Source organism: Rhipicephalus microplus, chromosome 8 (genome assembly GCF_043290135.1).
Source record: "Rhipicephalus microplus isolate Deutch F79 chromosome 8, USDA_Rmic, whole genome shotgun sequence".
NCBI classification, from domain to species: domain Eukaryota; kingdom Metazoa; phylum Arthropoda; class Arachnida; order Ixodida; family Ixodidae; genus Rhipicephalus; species Rhipicephalus microplus.
In genome coordinates, this window is record NC_134707.1 from 123,823,168 (window position 1) to 123,843,845 (window position 20,678).

At 46.2% G+C, this 20,678-nt stretch overlaps 1 protein-coding gene across 6 annotated transcripts in view; it reads left to right on the forward strand.

Annotated features, from left to right (window-relative positions):
- Positions 1-20,678, forward strand: part of LOC119164566 (juvenile hormone acid O-methyltransferase) — a 162,962-nt gene that overhangs the window by 14,658 nt on the left and 127,626 nt on the right. Inside the window, exon 1 of one of the 6 annotated variants that reach the window (XM_075872571.1) lies at positions 18,233-18,381. The exons of the other annotated variants lie outside the window; for them this stretch is intronic. The gene's annotated coding sequence lies outside the window, so the exon portion shown is untranslated. Of the gene's footprint in view, positions 1-18,232; positions 18,382-20,678 lie in introns of those variants that run through there. 6 annotated transcript variants of the gene reach the window in all.

Here is a 20,678-nt window from a genome sequence, read left to right on the forward strand (position 1 = left end):
TGCAAATCGAAAGAAATTCGGTAGATTCAGATGACGTTGCCATAGGGCACTGGTAAGTGTCTGACCACTGAATGTCCGGGAAGTTAAAATCGCCTAAAAGAATAATAGTCGCACCTGAGAAACGAACAGTAATCTGGTTTAAGCAGTCATGAAAATAATCGCAAAAGATCGATGGGCTGGATGGGGGTCGGTAACAAACTGCAATTATTAGGTTTTTAAAGCCAGTACGAATACAACACCATACCGATACTAAGTCGGTGAGAACAGGAACAAGGAAACACTCGATGTCATCTTTAATCGCAAGTAGAACACCACCACCTCGTCGCTCATATCTGTCACAGCGAAAGACCTTGTAACGTTGTTCACATTTTAATAATTCGGCATCAGAGACTGTATTCGACAGCCATGTTTCAGTTAGAGCGAAAATACCAGCGTCACAATCATTCATCAGGGCACACAAGTCATCACTTTTTGACAAAAGGCTACGTATGTTAGTACTTAGTACGGAGAGAGTGCCGCCCCCTGCATGACCCTAACTTAGATCACTTTGTGGCATACGGCCAGACCGGAGTCGACGCGGGGAGGCAGCATGATTATTTGCGGTTCTGTGTGTGGTATTACTGATGTTTTCGTCGTTACTTACAGCGTCACTAACACTTGCGCTATCTCCTACGTCATTGCTAGCCGGGGAACTTTTTCTTGTGGATGGACCGATGACGTACACTGCTTTAGTGGTTTTATCATGGCCGTAGCCTTTCCCGTTGACGAAAAGTTTTGTGTGTTGAAGATTGAACGGAACATGCAGTGCTTTGCCATATTCGTACAGAGCCTTTTTCGTAACACGCGTAGTTGCACAAAAGTCCGCACTCATAGAAACATTGCAGCCTTTTAGTAAGAAGCGTTTATCAAAAACGGTTTCTTTTGTTTTGTAGGCCGAAAGTTTTACGATAAGAGGGCGGTTCCGGCCACTAGAGAATTTGCCAATTCTATGCGCACGGGCTATACTATCGCACGATATCGTCAGCTGAAGCTTGCTAGCGAAAAGCTTAAGAACTTTCATTTCAGATTGTTCGGCAGTCTCTGAAGCGACATCTTCAATCCCAAAGAACACAACGTTGTCCCTTCGGGAGCGGTCCTCCAGATCGTCAAGACGGGTTTGAAGAGAGTTCGTTTCAGTTTCCACGCGCTCCACTGCAGCACGTGACGCATTAAGGTCTTCTCTTACGCTGTCGAAACAAGCTAACTGGCTTTCCACAGAACCCAGACGTTTGCCAATGTCGGCGATTTGGCTCGTAGCTGCTTTCTGTTGCTCCTTCAACTCGGATATGTCATTGGACATGGCTGTTTGGGATGCCTCTATTCTAATAGACCGCGCGGACAAGTCCTTCAGCATTTTGGCAATATCTGCAAGAGAATTATCGCCAGGACCAGGATTTTGCTCCACATGCCCACACATAAGCAAGAAAAGGGCACTGAATGGTTCAAGCAATGCTTCTGGGCATGGAAGCATCACAAGAAAGCGATCATCAGATTGGAAACAGGAATGAGGAAGTTGACCAAGGTAACTAACCTGCGAAAAAACGAAGAACCACGGTATGAGCATTGTTCTCTCGGCGCCTCCATGCCCACTGGCGAAGCCTAGCGCACGTCCTGGGTTTGTAGGCCGTGGTGGAGCCACTCTTGCAAGTGTCGATGTCGATCCGGGATAGCTCGCAACGAAGATTGCTTGAGCAGGAAGCGTAGCAGGAAGATGTGGTTCGAGCGGCGTCGATGAGTGCGTGGATATATGCGATAGGCACATGCCGGTATCGTTGGCGGCGAAACGCATGGCACTGGGGCTGTCAAGGGAGACACTCATGCTGCTATCACCCATCAATCCACCGGGCTGGAAGCCGTCAGCGCAGGCGCCAATAATCTGCGAAAAAACGAAGAACCACGGTAAGAGCATTGTTCTCTCGGCGCTCCATACCCACACCTGTAACTGGATGAATAAACTGGATGCCTGTAACTGGATGAATAAAATCAAAATCTGATGGCATGAAGGTATGCAAGGGAAGGCACTGACAAAAGAAACTTCATTGACTGACAAATACCGCGAAGTGTTTGAGCCGGGATACGGATTGATTAGAGAGTTCAAGGCAAGCATTGTTGTTAAAGAAAACGCTTCACCTGTATTCTGTAAGGCGCGAGCAGTGCCGTATGCGCTACGCGAACAAGTCGAGCAGGAATTGGAAAAGTTTGAAAAGGCTGGAGTCATTTACCGGGTGCGGCACAGTGCGTGAGTGACACCTCTGATAATCGTGCCCAATGAAAATGGCAAGGTGCTTCGGCTATGTTGTGACTATTGTGTCACAGTAAAGCCTGCCAATGAGGTAGATCAGCACACGCTCCCTCTGCCAGAGGATATTTTTGCAACTTCACATGGTGGAACTGTCTTCTCGGTTCTGGACTTGTCCAATGCCTACTTCGGTTCCGGACTTGTCCAATGCCTACTACGAGCGAGCACAAGAGCTGCTCACTGTCAATACCCACCTGGTGCTATTTAGGTTCCGGCGCTTGCCATATGGCGTAGCCTGTGCACCGGCGGTGTTCCGCGCCGTGATGGATCAGACTCTACACGGCCTCTCAGGAACGGCCTGTTACTTAGTTGACGTTGTCATCGCAGGCGCAGATAGAGAGCAATGCCATGACAGGTTGAAGCAGGTGCTGATACGCCTAAGAGAACATGACATACTAGTCAACACTGAGAAGCGTAAGCTGCTCCAAGAACGAATCAGATACCTGCGTCATGAAGTTGACCATATTGAGTTGCATCCTACGGCGGATAAAGTAGTTGCCATCAAGCAGGTACCAAAACCAGACAACGTGACTCAGCTCAAAGCCCTTTTGGGCTTGGTAAATTTCTACACAAAATTTTTTCCAAACCTGGTTATGGTTTTTGAGCCTCTACATAACATGTTGCGTCAGAAGCAGCATGGATTTGGTTACGCCAATGTGATGAGGCATTAAGAACCTGTAAGGAAATGCTTACCAACAAAAATGTGCTTGAGTTGTATGATGTCACCAAAGAAATACCGCCAACGTGTGACACCTCCAAGTACGGTTTGGGAACTGTTTTTTCGCATGTTGTGGGCAGCACAGAGAAGCCAATAGCATTTGCGTCGTGATCACTATCAGATGCGGAGCGTAGTTCAGCCAAATAGAGAAAAAAGCTTTGAGCTTGTGTTTGGTCTGAAGCGATTTCATAACTACTTGTATGGTCGAACTTTTAAGGTTCTTACCGACCATCAACCCCTCACCGTGCTCTTCGACCCGAAAAAGAAAGCTAGTGCTGTAGCCCCAGCTAGAATACACCGACGGGCTGTTTTCGTAGCTAACTACAGCTATAAGATTGCACATTAGCCGGGCACGTCAATCAGTAACGCAGATGATTTATCTAGACTGCCGTTGCCGCTGACCTGTGACCAAAACGAAGACATTTGTTATTTTGCCACTCTGGACGAACTACCACTGACAGCAAAAGATATAGAGCGTGAAACAACGCGCGACAAGCTACTATCAGTAGTGCGTGACTTGAATTGGCACAGCAGGCCGAAAGCTGTTGTGCAAGAACTGTAACCATTCTGGGTGCGACGGTTCGAACTCTGTGTTGATGCTGGTTGCGTTGTTTGCACGAATAGAGTAGTTATTCCAAATTTTTTGCAGATAGTTGTCATGAATCTGCTGCACGAGAACACATTGGAATCGCAAAGATGAAAATGGTTGCAAGGTCAATAGCTTGGTGGCCAGTAACTGATGACGCATTGGAAGAAACCATGAGAAAATCCAGGGTTTGTCAAAGCGTACAAAAAGCAGCACAGCTAGCACTTTTGAGCCGTGGAAATCGTGCGAACACCCATGGTTAAGGGTTCATCTTGATTTCGCCGAGAAGGAAGGCAAAATGTTCCTATTAGCAGTTGATGCTTACAGTAAGTGGCTAGAAGTTAATATATGTATCACGACGACTGCTACTATGACAGTGGCAGTGGATCGGTCTTTGTTTGCTGCACACGGACTTGCTTTAAAAGTAGTAACAGATAACGGGCCGCAATTGTAGGCTGACGAATTCCAAAGCTTTCTAAAAGCGCAAGGTGCACGTAAAGCACACCTTGACACCCCGTACCACCCGCAGTCCAACGGGGTGGTGAAGCGGGCGGCACAAACATCTGAGATGGTCTCTTTAAACAGTTGTTAGAGGACAAAGAAAAAGGCAGTGCTAGAACACTTCAGCACAGAATGGATGACTTTCTGTTGTACTATCGCAAAACACCGCATACCTTCACTAGAAAGACACCAGCTGAACTGTTTCTGAGAAGACTGTTGCGTACCAGGTTGTCTGTGATGCAGCCGCTTCTGACAAGGGCCATGGCCGAGAAAGTAGAAAGGATGAAACAGCCCCGCAGGGGCGTCTGCACGAGCAGGCGTTCGGTGTGTAGCTACATTACGGACCCGAGCTAACGGGGGGGTTTCGACTCCCTCCCACGCCTAGCCATGCGTGGCTGAGCCGTGTCCGGAAAACAAGGGACCTGGGGGTTGAATTGACGCTGGATGCTTGGACCTTTAAGGCCCCCCGGCAGAGGCAACACACCCTTTTTTCCCCGGCTTAACGTAGACGGCACCCCTGGGCTGACCCACCCAGAGGAAATCGCCAGTCGCCTTTTCTATCTATCTCTCCCTACATCTTCGTCTTTATCTCTCACTTTTTATCTGTCCTGTCTTCTACTCTCTTCTGTTTACTTCCAAACGTCATGGCGGCTAGGATTAAACCTGTGCAAATAGCCTACCTTAGTCTAGGCGCATTGGCTTATAGTAGTGTTGTACGGCTGGATTCTGCAGGTTTTAGCACCCGCATACTTGTAGCGTCCCCTCGTCGGGCTTCGTGGTGGGTGGCCGCCAACGCTTTTAAAGAAAGTTAAACTGACATGCATACAGCTTTTCCCTTAAGTGATCGTACTGCCGTAAAGCGCGTACGCACCGAAGATTTAGGCTTTTTCAACCGATCAAATGAAACCTTCACCCTTTTTCATGCTATACTTAGTGAGATAAGTGGCAAACAAGCCAGAACTGTATTCTTCTTTGTAGTAGCCAGATATCTTACAGAAACTCTTGGGGCCGGATACAAAGTTACCAAAATGGCTAGCGGAGACCTCCTTCTTGAAGTTCGAGAAAAAGAACGGTTTGAGAAACTACACAACCTTTCAACTTTTGGTGACACTCCAATCACTGTAACACCACACAGATCAATGAACACAACTCGTGGAGTGGTATCTGATGCCGATTTGCTTAGACTGACCGAAGCAGAACTTCTGGAGGGATGAAGGAGTCAGAATGTGACCAATGTACAAGGATCATCATCAGGAGAGACAACAAGGAAACACCAACAAAACACCTAATACTCACGTTTGCTTCCAGTAAACTGCCGGAATCCATTCAAACAGTGTACACGAAGACCTCTCTCAGGCCATACATACCAAACCCTCGTCGCTGCTTCCAATACCAGAGGTATGGCGATGGCTCTAAGAGCTGTCGTGGCCGCCAGACTTGTGCTCAATGTGGAGTCCTAGGCCACGTGTCTGAAAAATGCAAACAACCGCCCCACTGTAAAATGTGAAGGAAACCATGCCGCATATTCACACTCTTGCGCATACTGGAAAAAAGAAAAGGAGATAATAACACTGAAGGCAAAAAAACATTTCTTATAATGAAACAAGAAAAAGGGTCTCGCTATTCTATGGCCCAACATAGGCTGATGCAGCGCGTCAGGGGGCACTGCCGCACCCGCCCTCGCCACTCCCTCGGCCTGCACACACCGAGCCGGTCGTTGTGGCACCTGCCGCCAAGGCTGCTGTAGTCCAGACTACACCACCTACTTCCGAACAGAGACCCGAGACTCCAGGGTCCTCAGGTCTCAAGGCCTCACCTCACCAGGTGAGGCCCAGAATCCGAACTACCAGCTCGCACATGCGAGCATCGAGTGCCTCTGAGGAGGCAATGAATGCATCGGTACCCTTGGTGCCGAAAGAGAGGCGTGGCTCTTTCGGCACCAAGGGCACCAAGAGCGCGCCAAGAAAAAAAAAACAGATAACATGGCCTGTTGACGGCCCTGTTACATGAACTCAAACTCCCCGCCTAAACAGCCACTCAGTTTTAGTACACACAGCACTACTTTCCATTCACTATGAACACTCAAATCATACAATGGAACGTCAGGGGCCTTCTCAGATGCGTTGGCGACATCCAAGAACTTTTACACGAACACTCACCAAAAGTGCTGTGTGTAAGAAACACACCTTAATTCAAAACCCAACAACTTTATTCGTAAATACATTATTCTCCGAAAGGACCTTGATGATGTCATGACATCATACGGAAGTGTTGCCATTATATTGAATCAAGGGATTGCATGGACACACAACTCCAAACATCTTTTGAGGCAGTGGCTGTTCGAGGTATTCTTTTTGATAAACTGATCACAATTTGCACTGTTTACATTCTTCCTAACTATCAGCTGCAAAAACGTGATCTACACTCTTTAATTGATGAACTTCCAGAGCTTTATGTCCTCCTTGGAGACTTTAATGCACATAGCAGGCTATGGGGTGACTCTCGTTGCGACGCGCGAGGTCGGCTGATTGAACAGTTCCTTCTCTCGTAGAGCGCGTGTCTCCTAAATCGAAAAGAACCAACCTATTATAATCTCGCTACTAATACCTACTCCTCCATAGACCTAAGCGTAGTATCGCCGTCTCTTGTGTCTCTACTCCAATGGAAAGTCATCAGTAATCCGTACGGGAGTGACCACTTCCCCGTAGTTTTGAGCACAAATACAGCAACTAAGTGTCCACTACGTGTTCCCGAATGGCTCATAAACACAGCTGATTCGGAACAGTTGCACACCATCGCTCGTTTAGGTTGGAGTGACATATGTACGTTGAGCATTGATGTTGCTGTCAACTACTTCACAGCGCTTTTTAATTGATGCTGCAACAAAATGCATCCCACAAACAAATGGACATCCTGGAAAACAGCGTGTGCAGTGGTGGAACTCTGAATGCCGAAATGCACGCAAGCAGCAAAACAAAGCATGACTCACCGACAGCCGAAAATTTTCAAATCTTTAAGAAATTGAAGTTCCAGGCAAGGCAAACGCGTCGGCAGGCCAGAAGAGAAAGTTGGCAAAAGTTTTTATGAGGGATCAGTTCATATACACAGGAGGCTAAAATTTGAAACATGGTTGGTAGGGTAGCAGGATGACAAGTACATACACTCCCACTCGTAAACACACAGGGTGAGACCTTGGAAGATCATGCGAACTTCCTCGGTGCACACTTCGAGCGGGTGTCCAGCTCATCGCACTATACTGACGCTTTCCAAAAATACAGAACAAAGATAGAAAAGCAAAAACTCAAACACAAATGTACAAGATACGAGGCGTACAACCAAGCTTTCAGCTTACCTGAGCTCCAAACATCACTGAATTCCTGCAGTAACTCCACTCCAGGTTCTGACCGTGTGGTGTACGAAATGTTAAAAAATCTACCAATCGAAACACAAAAAACCTTACTTTGTTTGTACAATGCTATCTGGTTCTGTGGTGCTATCCCTACTTCCTGGAAGGAAGCTATTGTTATTCCCATTTTGAAACAGGGCAAGGACCCTTCTTCAGTTTTGAGTTATAGGCCAATAGCGCTTACAAGCTGCCTGTGCAAACTTTTCGAAAAAATGATCAACTGCCGACTTGTACATTTTCTTGAAACAAACAATTTGCTCGACCCATTTCAGTGCGGGTTTCGAGAGGGTAGATCCACCACCGACCACCTTGTTCGTATCGAGGCGCAGACCAGAAACGCTTTCGTTCATAAGCAATACTTTCTTTCTGTGTTCCTCGATACCGAAAAGGCCTATGACACAACATGGCGCTTTGGAATAATAAGAGACCTATCCCATCTTGGAGTGTGCGGAATAATGTTTAACACAATCGAAAGTTACTTGTCAAATCGGACATTCCGAGTTCGTGTAGGCAGCAGTCTTTCCCAAACGTTTGTCCAAGAAACAGGTGTGCCGCAAGGTGGTGTACTTAGTTGCACCCTTTTTCTCTTCAAAATGAATTTTTAGCGCTTGTCCATCTATCGCAGTATGTTTTATTGTACATACGTCGAATACATCCAGATTGGTTTTAGATCTTGCAATCTGGCCTTGTGTGAGCGCCAGGTTCAACTTGGTTTGAATAAAGTCTCCAATTGGGCTGAGGAAAACGGGTTCCGGTTGAATGCACAGAAAGGCACGTGTGTCTTGTTTTCCAGGAATATAAGCCTTAATTCTGAATCTGATAATCAACTGCATGGGCAACGCCCTTTGTTAACACCGAACATAATATTTTAGGTCCCGTCCTGAACACCAAGCTAACCTTCATACCACACAATAAGTATTTGAAAAACAAGTGCATAAAAGCCATGAACGTTCTGAAAGTGTTGTCACGCACTACTTGGGGAAGCGACAAGAAGTGTCTAGTGAATTTGTATTAAAGCCTCGTACGTACTCGCCTAGACTATGGGGCAATAGCATACCAGTCTGCGACACCTACTGCCCTCTAAATGGTTGACCCTGGTCTTCATCTAGGCATCCGTCTCTTGCTTTTCGCACTAGCCCCGTGGAAAGCCTCTACGTGGAATCAAACAAATGGTCACTCCACCTACAGAGATGTTACATGTCTTTTATATTTTATCGTAATGTAAATGCAGACAAGGATCACCCATCACATACCACAATTAATGACTTGTCAAGCTTTGCTTTGTATGAAAAACGGCCTTTTATGAGACAGCTCTATTCTCTTCATGTGAGGGGCCTGGTGAAGGAAACCGGTGTGCCACTTGAACATCGTTTGATGGCTCCCGCAGTGTACCTGCCACTGTGGCAATGGGGGGGGGCAATAGATTGCGACGTGTCTTTCTTGGAGGTTACGAAGCATGCACTAATTGCACACATCCAGACATACTTCCTAGAACTACAACAGAAATACACATGTCCTGAGTTCTTCACGGATGCTTCCAAGTCTGACACTTGTCTCGTACGCCGCCGTTGTCCCATCCTTTTCAGAAGCCGGAGTTCTGCGCCCTGATTCAAGCATTTTCACCGGCGAAGATTATGGGTTACTCGCGGCCGTCAAACACATCAAACAAATAAAACTATAGAAGGCAATAATTTATACAGATTCCCTCAGCGTGGTGAAAGCTCTGAAAACTATTCAAAAGTACAAGAACCCTGTCCTCGTCTCGCTATATGCGCTCTTGTGTACAGTCTACTAATCTAAGCAGCATGTTGTAGTCTGCTGGGTGCCAGGACACCGCGAAATTCAAGGCAACGTTCTGGTGGACCAGCTAGCTGGATACGCCAACAAAACCGCTTCCAATACATTGATACCAGTTCCTGCACTTGACTTGAAACCTTTTTCAAAACGAAAGCTCAGAGGCTATTGGCAGGTTACAATGGACACACACACTTATAATAAATTGCATGTCATCAAGTCGCAACTTGGTCATTGGCCGCCAGTATTAAAGTCACGCCACACAGAAATAATCCTTACAAGGTTAAGAACAAGACATACACATACAACACATTCACTTCTTTTGTCTGGGGGGTGATCCACCTTTGTGTGATGGATGTGGAGAAGCACTCACTGTACTTCACATTTTAATCCAGTGTAAAGAATTAGAAGCGCTGAGAAGACAACATTTTCCGTTACCCTACCGACAACAGATACCACTCCATCCTGCAATGTTTGTCGGTAGGGAACCACTTTTTAGTCATAAATCATTGTTAGCATTTATAAAAGAAATTCGTACCTTTCATATCATATACTCGGGCATTTCGTAGCACGACCTCTCCAGAGAGGTCCCCGCTGCGGTGGCTGCACTAAATAAAGAATTTGCCTCACGGCCCTTGGACGCAAAGTTGTGAACGAGTGAGGTACTTGTGCCAATGACATACATGTCCACCATCGTTTTTATTACAAAGCTTTGTCATCCATTAGCACCATACACCTTTCATGCACGGTCATGATTTTATTACGTCTATGTTTTACCCGCTTTAGTGCGATGAATTTTACGGCCCTTATACAGCCACTTATCGCAATCATTGTTCATATCTCTAGTCAATCGAAATGGTGCTTTTTGGCCGTCTATTGGCCCTTACGCCAATAAAAACTACTCATCATCATCAAGGATGAAACAGTCAGCCGATAAGCGCAGAGCAAAGCCGCGATATTTTTGGGTTAGTGACCTAGTGTCGGTTCGTTCTGTGCAAGGAGAATCGGTGAGATGGCTGCCGGAAAAAATTCCACGAGTGAAGTCTCCAACTACGTATTTGGTTGTTATGGGAAACCAAGTGCGTTTTGTATATGCTGATCATTTACGACATTCTATACTGGACGACTGAATCCCATGTCGGGAAGTATGCCTGCCACACGCCTTCGAGGTCACCTCTCCTCCACTGCCTGCGGTGCAAGTGGACCCTCAGGGTGAACAAAAAAGGCCACCAGACCCGGTGTTAACCGATAATACAATGTAATTCCTCTGAGACGGAGCAACCAGGAATAGCGACCTCCTGAGCGTTGGGGTTACGACTGTTTTTGGCCTAGTGATGAAGTAAGTGTTGCGTTGCTATCTGTATTACGGCGCGTGAAAGGCATCGCCAATGAACAGTGTTAGTGACGTCACCATGTTATCGTACATGCGCCAGTGACTGGTGGGCGTATATATTGTGGCTCTTGTTCTCTTGCGGTATGAATCGTTGCTTTGTGCTGTAAGCAGGCAGTGTCCTTAAAAAAGGTGTTCTGTAAAGCCTTGGTCCTTCTCTCTGGGCGAATGACACACCCTTGACGCGGATTCACGTATCCGGGGTCTTGCGCTTCCTGGTAGCAGTGTCGTGAAAGTAACAACTTTCGCTGACGACATAACCTTGTACCTTTCAGATGAAGATAGCCTTTCACGCAGCCTGTGTATTTTTCAGTATGGCGACATTTCAAGTGCAGCGTTGAACATATCCAAATCCCGGTATTTTTTCATTGGCTCTCTAACTCCAAGCTTAGCGCCGTTTTTCTTATTCAGCCAGCCGCGTCCTTTGGTATATTAGGCATTTTATAAAACCACTATGGCATTAGCGAATCCGTTCGGTGAAACGCTCTCGAAGTAAGACTAAAAATTCAGAACGCAAGGAATTTTGACTTTCTTCTTTTTGAGTGGAGGTACCTTTCGCAAACTGTGTTTTGCGGTCGCATTCGATACGTTTCTCACGTCGTGCAACTGTCTTTACGTATTGTGTGATCACTGCAGTCGGCTTTGTGTTCCTTTTTTGGTCAGGCGGCACTGAGTTGGTCTCTCGTGCGGCACTGGGCCAGCAGCGTTCTCAGGGAGGCTTTGCCTTCCATTCAATGTCCATACACTGTCGGCTGCTGGCACAGTGCTTCCTTTTGCGCCTAGTGCAAGTGGAGGAATCTCCCGCATGAACCATTGCAAATTACATTAAGGGTACTCACCTTCGAGATTTGATGGCTAATGTGCACTTTAAGAGGGGCCACAGTCAATAACACTTCCTGCGTTTTATGCAACAACTGTTGCATTTTTTTGCCATGTCCAGTCGACCTCTTTTGGCATAGATGAGTTGAACAACCATATAGTAGACAACTGCTGCTTTGTTGGTTTTTTTGGTTCCCCCAGCCCACCATGCTCGCTCTAGTGGAGTATCTTGGAGCACGTTAACGGCTTCTTTTTTGCATGGACAGCTCCGATACTTTATGTACCACATGAAATGGGGTGTGCTTCCCACGCTCAACCACCTCGAAAGTTGAAGATTGGTACAGTCAGCAACATGTCCGAACTGCTCCCTTCAGGAAACAAATCAGCATTTTCTGAGGCATTGTGTCATTGCTCGCGTTTTTTGGAGAGCCGTAAATGCCGGATTTCGCTATCTCAGAGTTAATCACTTTGTTTCTTCTGGGCGTTGTTTGCGAGGCCGCTTCGCTCATCTTCTCAATGTTGCCGGCTCTTTCTGCCTCTGGCGCGACCGATGCGAGGCGGTTGCAGCGGGCCGCCGCCGTCGCACGCTCTTTCCGGTAATAGAGCGATTGTACACGAAGCTGCTCTGTGTTTTTTCGGAGGAACTCTTCTTTCTCTGTGAAGAGGAATTCCTTTGTCACTGGTCGTGTCCTTTGTGTTGGTTTGTGAAGGTTAAGTGAAAGTTTTATTTTGGCCGGCCTGGTATTGGTAGACTGATGTGTCGATGCAGTGGCAGAAATGGCATGCGACATGTAAATATGCGAAATGTACACATTCATGTTTTATTTGTGCCTCTTGTTTACCTTGAAATATTCATATGTGTATCTGTCCTTTTGTTACACAATTTGTGTGGCTGAGTTTGTGTGAACCATCGACTGTACATGATTTTTCTACATCATCTCATATCCATTGTTCATGTAAATGAAGTCTGTTTTGTAATCATCGTTATTGTATGTCTAAGAAAAAATGATCTATAGAAATGGTATTTACGTCTGTGAAAGAAATTTTTTCGAAACAGGTTTAGTGAGGGTTGAGCCGCAGTGCCGTCAATATACTCCACTTGTATATAGTAACGAACTAGAGGCGGGGAAAGGTGGGAAGTAGACACAAAGCGCAGGCCATAAGAAAGTGCGCGAGTGCCACCTATCGCTCAGTCCTTGAAATCTCCGCTGGATGGCGGTACTTCTATATGCTGAGCTTATGATAAAAAAGATGTGAGATGGTGATACTTGGAGTGTTCACTAGATGGGTGGACGGATCGACGGACAGATAGACAGACAGATGCGCGGGCGAACGCACGAAGGGATGGACGAAGGGACGCATGAATGGACGGACACAGGTACAGACGCAGGGACGGACGCACGGATTGACGCACAGATGTACGAACGGACGCAAAAACAGACGGACGCACGAACGGACGGATGGACGGACGCATGTACGGTCGCATAGACGGACGTACGGATAAACGGGCTGATGGGCGCTATGCCCCCCTCATCATCACTCCGTGGATAAGCTGTGATTTATTTTTGCGCATAGCCACACCATATGAAAGATGATAGTCTCACTACTGTGTGGTCACCGCCTATCCGTGTACGGGTCGAAGTGTTTGATAATTACAGGATAGAATAGCGTACCTGTGTGCAGGCGCATTAAAGCTCTCAGGCCTATTAAGTTTTCGCCTGTCCCCTAGGCAAAAAAAAATTTGTACATCTCCTTCTTTTATTGTACCGCTGTTCCTTTTGCCTAAAATAAACTTCAACTTCAACTTCTAATCCCCTTTACTCAGTCTCTTTACAGGAGCCGGGAAAGGGCGGTGAGTGTCGCGATAATAAGAAATAATTTCGCTAAACCACAGCAGTGGTGTATTGGCTTCGAGTCATAGGAGCTGGGGTGAGTATCCTGGTGGATAAGCGCTCGGGGAGCCGCTTCAGCGGTCTCAATACCTCAGAAACCCTGATGGCCAGGAGCCCAATTTATGCGTTTCGGGGTTAGATCAGTGGCAGCCCGTCTTAAAATATGGCTAGCTAGGGGGTTTATCTCCCCTCCTAGGCAGGGAGCACAGGCTTTTTTAAATCCGTTAGTATTAGAGAATGTGAGAATTGGGAGCCCAAGACACTGGGTCCCCAAGCTGCGTTGCGCAGGTTTCAATGGTATTCTGAGGAAACACCAGAGTTTGAGAACTGGGTCAAACGCAGGCTGCGTTAGGTCAAACTCAAACAGCACCACAAGCGGCGAAAATAAAATTTATGCAAGACGCGGGCCATACGGCACAGTGGCTCATGCTGCGTTTGATTCATCTCGCTGGAGACTCAAGACACCTAGGGGGCCCTTGCTAGTGTTCCATTTTAAATGCGAAGCATTTCTTAGCGAACATCGGCGACTTTGAGCGTATCTATCTATCCGTCTATCAATCTATCCATCTAGCCGCCTACAACTTTTAGCTCTCCTGGCCGTTTCAATATTGGTAGCAACGCCAAAATTGCAATGAAAAACATGACGGTATGGTGAGCATAAGTGACTAGTCTTAACACTAAAATTATCAAATGTATGTCATCAATATCATGATTGACGGTTCATGATTTTGCTGCTCTTGAGGTGGTATCGTTCACATGACATATTGCAAAACTGGTATGTATGACATGACTGCATGGCGAACATAAGCGACAGAACCTAACAAGGAAATCATGCATGTCATGTAAGTAATGACTGCACGCCAAGCTCATAGTGCGCTCATAGTCAGTCAGCTAGTTTCACACATACCCAACTTAATAATATGGGACTTGAATAGATGACAGAGGTATATGACTAGTTCAAACATGATTATCATGAGACATATAGATATGTGAGGTTGAACGTTTCTAAAACCACCCAATGATTATGAGAGACGCCGCAATGGAGGGCTCCCAAAATTTCGATCAACTGAGGGTCTTCTACGTGCACCCAAATCTGAGCACACATACCTACAGCATTTTCGTCTCCATTTCAAACACAGCCGCCGCAGCCGGGATTCGATTCCGTGCCCGGTGGGTCACCAGCCGAGTACCTTACCCACTAGACCGTCGTGACTGGTCTTATAAGCATCAGATACGTGCCATGTATGAACGTGACTACATGCCACGCTCGTGATGCGCTCGCACCCATTTCGCTAGCTATATACAAAATTTCGTATGATAGGACGCGAACGACGAATGTAAATCAGACGTCTGAACATGACAATCAAGACACGCGTGTCAAGTAAAAGATGACTACGTGCTACGCTCATAGTGCACTGGCAGTCGTTTCGCTAGCTTCACATATACCAAGTTTGGTGTTACCTGACGTAAATAAATGACGAAGGTATGTGACTGGTGCAAACGTGATATTCATGACATGCGTGTCATGTAAGAACTTCACAACATACTACGCTCATGATGGGCTCGCGGCCGTTTCGCTAGCTTCACGTCTACCAAAGTTGGTATTACGTGACGTGAATAGACGACAAAAGTAAATGACATGTCCAAACATGATAATCATTATATGCGTGTCATGTAAAAGATAAGTGCGTGGTAGTCTCATAGAGTGGTCGCGGCCATATCGCTAGCTTCAGATATGCCGAATTTGGTATAACGTGACGTAAATAGACGATGAAGGTAAATGTCGGGTCCACACATGATAATCGTCATATGCGTGTCATCTAACGCATGATTACATGCAACGCTCATAGTGTGCTTGCGGCCATTTCGCGACCTACAATTTTACGAAAAGAGGTATAATGTGACGTCGCCTCGCTGCGGTGGCCTAGTGGCGAAGGTACTCATCTGCTGAGCCCCAGGTAGCGGGATCGAATCCCGGCTGTGACGGCTGCATTTTCGACGAAGGGGTGAATGCTGTAGGCTCGTTTGCTCAGATTTGGGGGGACATAAAGAACCCCAAGTAGTTGAAATTTCGGGAGCCCTCCAATATGGTGTCTCTCATAATTATATGGTGGTTTTGGGGCGTTAAACACCACGTATTCATAAATAATTTGCTTGAGTAGACGACTAAGGTAAATGACGCGTCCAAGTATGATAACTATGTGACATGCGTGCCAAGTAAAAAAATTACGGCATATTCACGGGGTGAATGATGATGAATGGGCGAAGCTCCGGAGGGATTCATCGGTAAACTGTGAATCTTCCTTGTAATTCGCCCAGTCGATCATCATGTAAAGACGTGAGAAACGCTCTGTGTGTATATACACAAATCAACTTTTATTTGTTCTTAGACGATGGATGGCTTGCGATGTCCCTTCATTATGACGGCTTTATGGTCTGTGAAATGAAGGGAGAGCGGTTCCTGTATAAGATCTCGCGTCTTTCATCAACTACAAGTACCGCTTTCTAGTTTATAACATCTTGCATCTTTTCATCATCAGCTACAAGTACCACCCTCTAGTAAACACTACAAGAACTAAACGAGAGGTGGCTCATACAGGAGACGGTACCGCCATCTAGTGAACACTGCAAGAACTAAACTAGAGGTGGCTACATACAGGCTACCGGGGACGCACAGCCCACGCCCTAAGGAGCTTCGCCCCTAAAATGACTACAAGCTAGGCTGACAGCGTGCTCGTGGTCGTTTCGCTTGCTCTACCAATACCGAATTTGGTATCACGTGACGTGAATAGCCGATGAACGTAATTGACACGTGCAAACGTGATAATTATGACATGGTAGTGATGTACGGCGTAATTTAGGTCCGCCTCTTAACGTTCTGTTGAGTTTAAAGGTACATATCAACCTTCCTCATTCGTTCTTCGAAAATCGTAGATTCCCACTGTACATTGGATTTGCCAATTTTTTGGGCCTTGGATCAACATGAACGCAAGAGCCCAATACTGACTTGGGTTCTGAGCATGCGTCCTTGGGGGTCGCAAACTTCTTGGGTCCCCATGCTCCTTGGGGCTGCGAATCTCAAACTCTCTATTGTCTTCGAATTGCGATCTGCGGCAGCAAGCGCTATCGGTATTTTCTCAGCGCGCTCTGAATTTTGTTGTTCTGAAAAAGTGCCCGTTGGCGTGCATTCCCTGGTGAACAACAGCGGCCATGTAAAATACTTGGGCATCGGCCCTGCTACGTTTACCTAGTACACACGAGGCCAGAAACCAGTTTGTCTCTCAAGTGTCCGAGTCCGCGCTTGTCGCCTGCTTTGATTCGTGTGCGTGTCCATGCTGTGGTGAGCAGAGAGACCCAAAGTATTTGGAGCCAAATTTCTCGAATACACTCCGTCTCCTCTGGAGTGCAAGTATGTTGAATGTGTAAGCGGTTGAGCAGGCAGAGCCAGGAGGGCGTCTGCATAAGGCGCGTATAGTGATTTATGAGGTGTGCCTTCCGCCACTCCTGGTAGGAGTTGAGCACCCCCAACTCCCTGATTTTTGCGTTGGAGGTATCCACGGGGAGATCCAGAGCTCTCTTTTTAGCCTTGTGGATATCGGCGTCAATTATTTTGTGTTCTTGCATGTTAGTGTGAAGGTATGGCACGAAGTAGAAGATCCGGCTAGTCACGAAGGCGGCATGAACGAGCTGAAGCGTATCCCTGCCTCGCAGACCACCCCCGCTTGTTGACAACACGGTAGATTATGCGGTCTACTTGTTCGCCTACTCTTTTGAGTTTCGCGGTAGTACAATTTGGACTGAGTTTGTGGTGAATGAAAAGGCCTAGAATACACATCTCCACCCCTCTGATGGTGACAGCAGACAGAGAGATGTGTATACCTGGGTTTTCTTTTTTTTATTCGCTTTGACGTACGGAATCTCTGATTTATTTGTAGAAAACGGATGCACCAGTGTGAACAAGGGATGATGTCCAGTTCTCCTATTTGTTCACGCATTTGTTTGTATACCACGAGCTCTATGGTATTCCTCGAGCGCATGCTGGCGTGGGTCGCCTAGTATGCTTTATCATCGTCTTTTTTGTGCCACATGGCTCCTGCTCGGGTAGAATGTGAGAATGCGAATAATTAGAAGATAAAAGAATGAAGATCGAAAGTTAAGGTACACACATTTATGTTTAGCATTCGCACAAAGCCGTCACTCAGCGCACATGAAAGAAGACGAGCTAGGGTGTTATGCAGGATCACTCTAGCTTGGCGAAACTCGTGATCTTTCATAGATTTAGCGGCACCTCCATTTGAATGAGCCAATCGTACGAAAAAGTCAAATGCACCGTTCCGCATACTGCGTTTAATTGATTATGGTGGAACCCAGCCTCACTTGGCAGTGGCGACGAACACGCTTCGATATCGCCTAATCCTTGCTGCCTTTTCGCTGCAGATCCCTGCTTCGGCACAGCTGCACTTCGCACTGGAATCGGTGCAGATCATCGCACGTGCATACGTAATCAGCTGGCCCAAGCAAACTGCGACCAGGAGGTGCTACCGTCTGCTGTTTCCGGCGGCACTGCAGCATCATGGGACAGCGGAGACATCCATAAAAGGCTACGTCGGCTGTGGACGGCTTTCACTTGATAGTGGCGACGAACACGCTTCGATATCGCCTAATCCTTGCTGCCTTTTCGCTGCAGATCCCTGCTTCGGCACAGCTGCACTTCGCACTGGAATCGGCGCAGATCATCGCACGTGCATACGTAACCAGCTGGCCCGAGCAAACTGCGACCAGGAGGTGCTACCGTCAGCTGTTTCCGGCGGCACTGTAGCATCATGGGACAGCGGAGACATCCATAAAAGGCTACGTCGGCTGCGGACGGCTTTCACTTGGCAGTGGCGACGAACACGCTTCGATGTCGCCTAATCCTTGCTGCCTTTTCGCTGCAGGTTAGTGGTTGAACAATGTAGCTTTTATTTTTCCTCTTTTTTTTCGTCGTCGCTGCCAAGCTTGTGAAATTTGTGACTTTCTTCTTTTGTAACGGACGCGTAAGCACACACTGTTGTTGTTGAACTATGGCAAAGGAACTGTTAAAGCTTAAGAAAGAACTACGGGTGGAATTCAAACAAGAGCTTGCAAAGTATAAATACATGATAGAACGGGATCTTCGAACAGAAATTCGAGAATTATTAACTGAGCAGCGGAATATGACTAACAGCATTGAATTTGCTCGACAAACGATTGAGGAAGTGAAGCAAAAGCTGAGCACTGCGGTCTCGGTAAATGTTGAACAAGAAAAACAAAATGAGCTTTTTCGGGCTAAGTGCACAGCTTTGGAGTCAAGAGGGGCTGACATGGAAAGGCGACTTCTGCTTGCCGAGCAGTACTCTCGCAATGTTAATCTAAAAATTCAGGGCGTTGCTAGACAAGAAAATGAAAGCGTTCCGCATATCCTGTCAATGATCGGAAGTGCCATTAATGAGCCAATCGGAGAAGCCGTCATAGCATCTTGTCACAGAGTGCCTACGCGAAACCCTGAGCGATCCAACATCGTTGTACGATTCAAATCAAGAGCCAAGCGTGATGCAACTTTGAGGAAAGCAAAGAAGGCTCGACTAACAAACAAAGACGTGGGAATAGATATCTCGACACCGATCTACATCAATGAGCACCTTTGCCCGCCATTGAAACGGCTACTTGGAATGGCAATAAAAAAACATGAATGCAACTGGAAATCTGCGTGGACAGAGAATGGCAAGATTTTTGCGAGGCAGAGCGAGCTTTCAGCTGTAATTCAGATTCATGATGAAAGTTCTTTATCTAAGATAACTTCTAGTTCATAAAGGCTCACTATTTGGTCCAAGAAAGATGGAATACAATGAGTTCGTATTGCCTCATTTGCTTAGTGCTCAAAACAGATTCCATTTGACTGTGTTGCATTTCAATGCTCGATCTGCAGAGTTTAAGAGTGACGTCATACAGTACTGTCTCAATGACTTCCACTTCAAGCTTCAAGTCATCTTGATGACTGAAACTTGGTATGACGGCGCAAGCTGCCGGCAGAAGTTTAATGGATATGAGACATTATTCTTTGACCGTCGTAACAGGCGTGGTGGAGGCGTTGCTATTCACGTAGACGGTCGCTGGAAGTATAATTTAGTATCGGATTTCTTTGTCACGTGTGAGGACTACGAAGTATTGGCACTCGGGCACAATTCGGACATGATATCTGCTGTGTATCGTCCTCCAGGGGGCAGTATTTGGAGCTTTCAAAGCTTTTTTGATAAAATTCTGCATTACGTATCATCCAATAATTTAACACTGGTATGTAGTGGCGATTTCAATATCAATATCTTCAATGATAACCCTATTACCACGAATTTTTTGAACACGCTTCAATGTTCGGATTTAGGAATGTCATTTCCACAGCAACACGTGTTACACCATTATCTGTCTCGTGCCTTGACTTATTATTAACAAATATCGAAGCCAGTGTATTTCAGTGTGGAAAAGTTTCATCAAATATAAGTGATCATTGCCCGGCATTTATTTGTTATTCCCACAAGCCGAATATTAAGGAGATGTATCGTGAACCGTACACAGTGCAAACTGTAACAAACCACGGTTTCGAATCTTTTAAGGATATTAGTGAACATGACTAGTCTTTTCTTTTCAACTTAACTTCTGCAGACGAAGCCTATCGAAAATTTCTTGATGTCTTTGTACATATATACGTAAAACACTTCCCATTCAAGCAAGGTAAACTATCTAAAAAAATACGTAAACCATGGGTGACCCCCTCTCTTGCTAGTATGATACGACTTAAGAATAAGTTTTGCAACTTATTCTTGAAATCAAGAGTGGTGACAGATTTGGCAGACTTTAAAAAAACGCGTAACAAGCTGTATAGGGAGCTTAAACGAGCTAAGGTAACTTACTACGAGAAAATGTTTGCTGAAAGCGCCCAGCAATCCCCTGACGTTGTTTGGCGCTTAATTAATGACGTGCTTGGTCGTGGTAAGCGGGACTCCGCACCAGCTAAGATTACCGTTGACAATGTCGAGCTCGCTGGTAAAGAACTTCCGGATCACTTGAATAATCGTTTTGTCAATGTGGGTCTATCACCAAACGTGCCTTTGCAGGCAGACTCTTTCAGGGCTACACCAAGAAATAATAGCCCCGACAGTATTTTTCTAGCACCAACGGATGAACGAGAAATTTACACGACATTCATGAACCTAAAGAA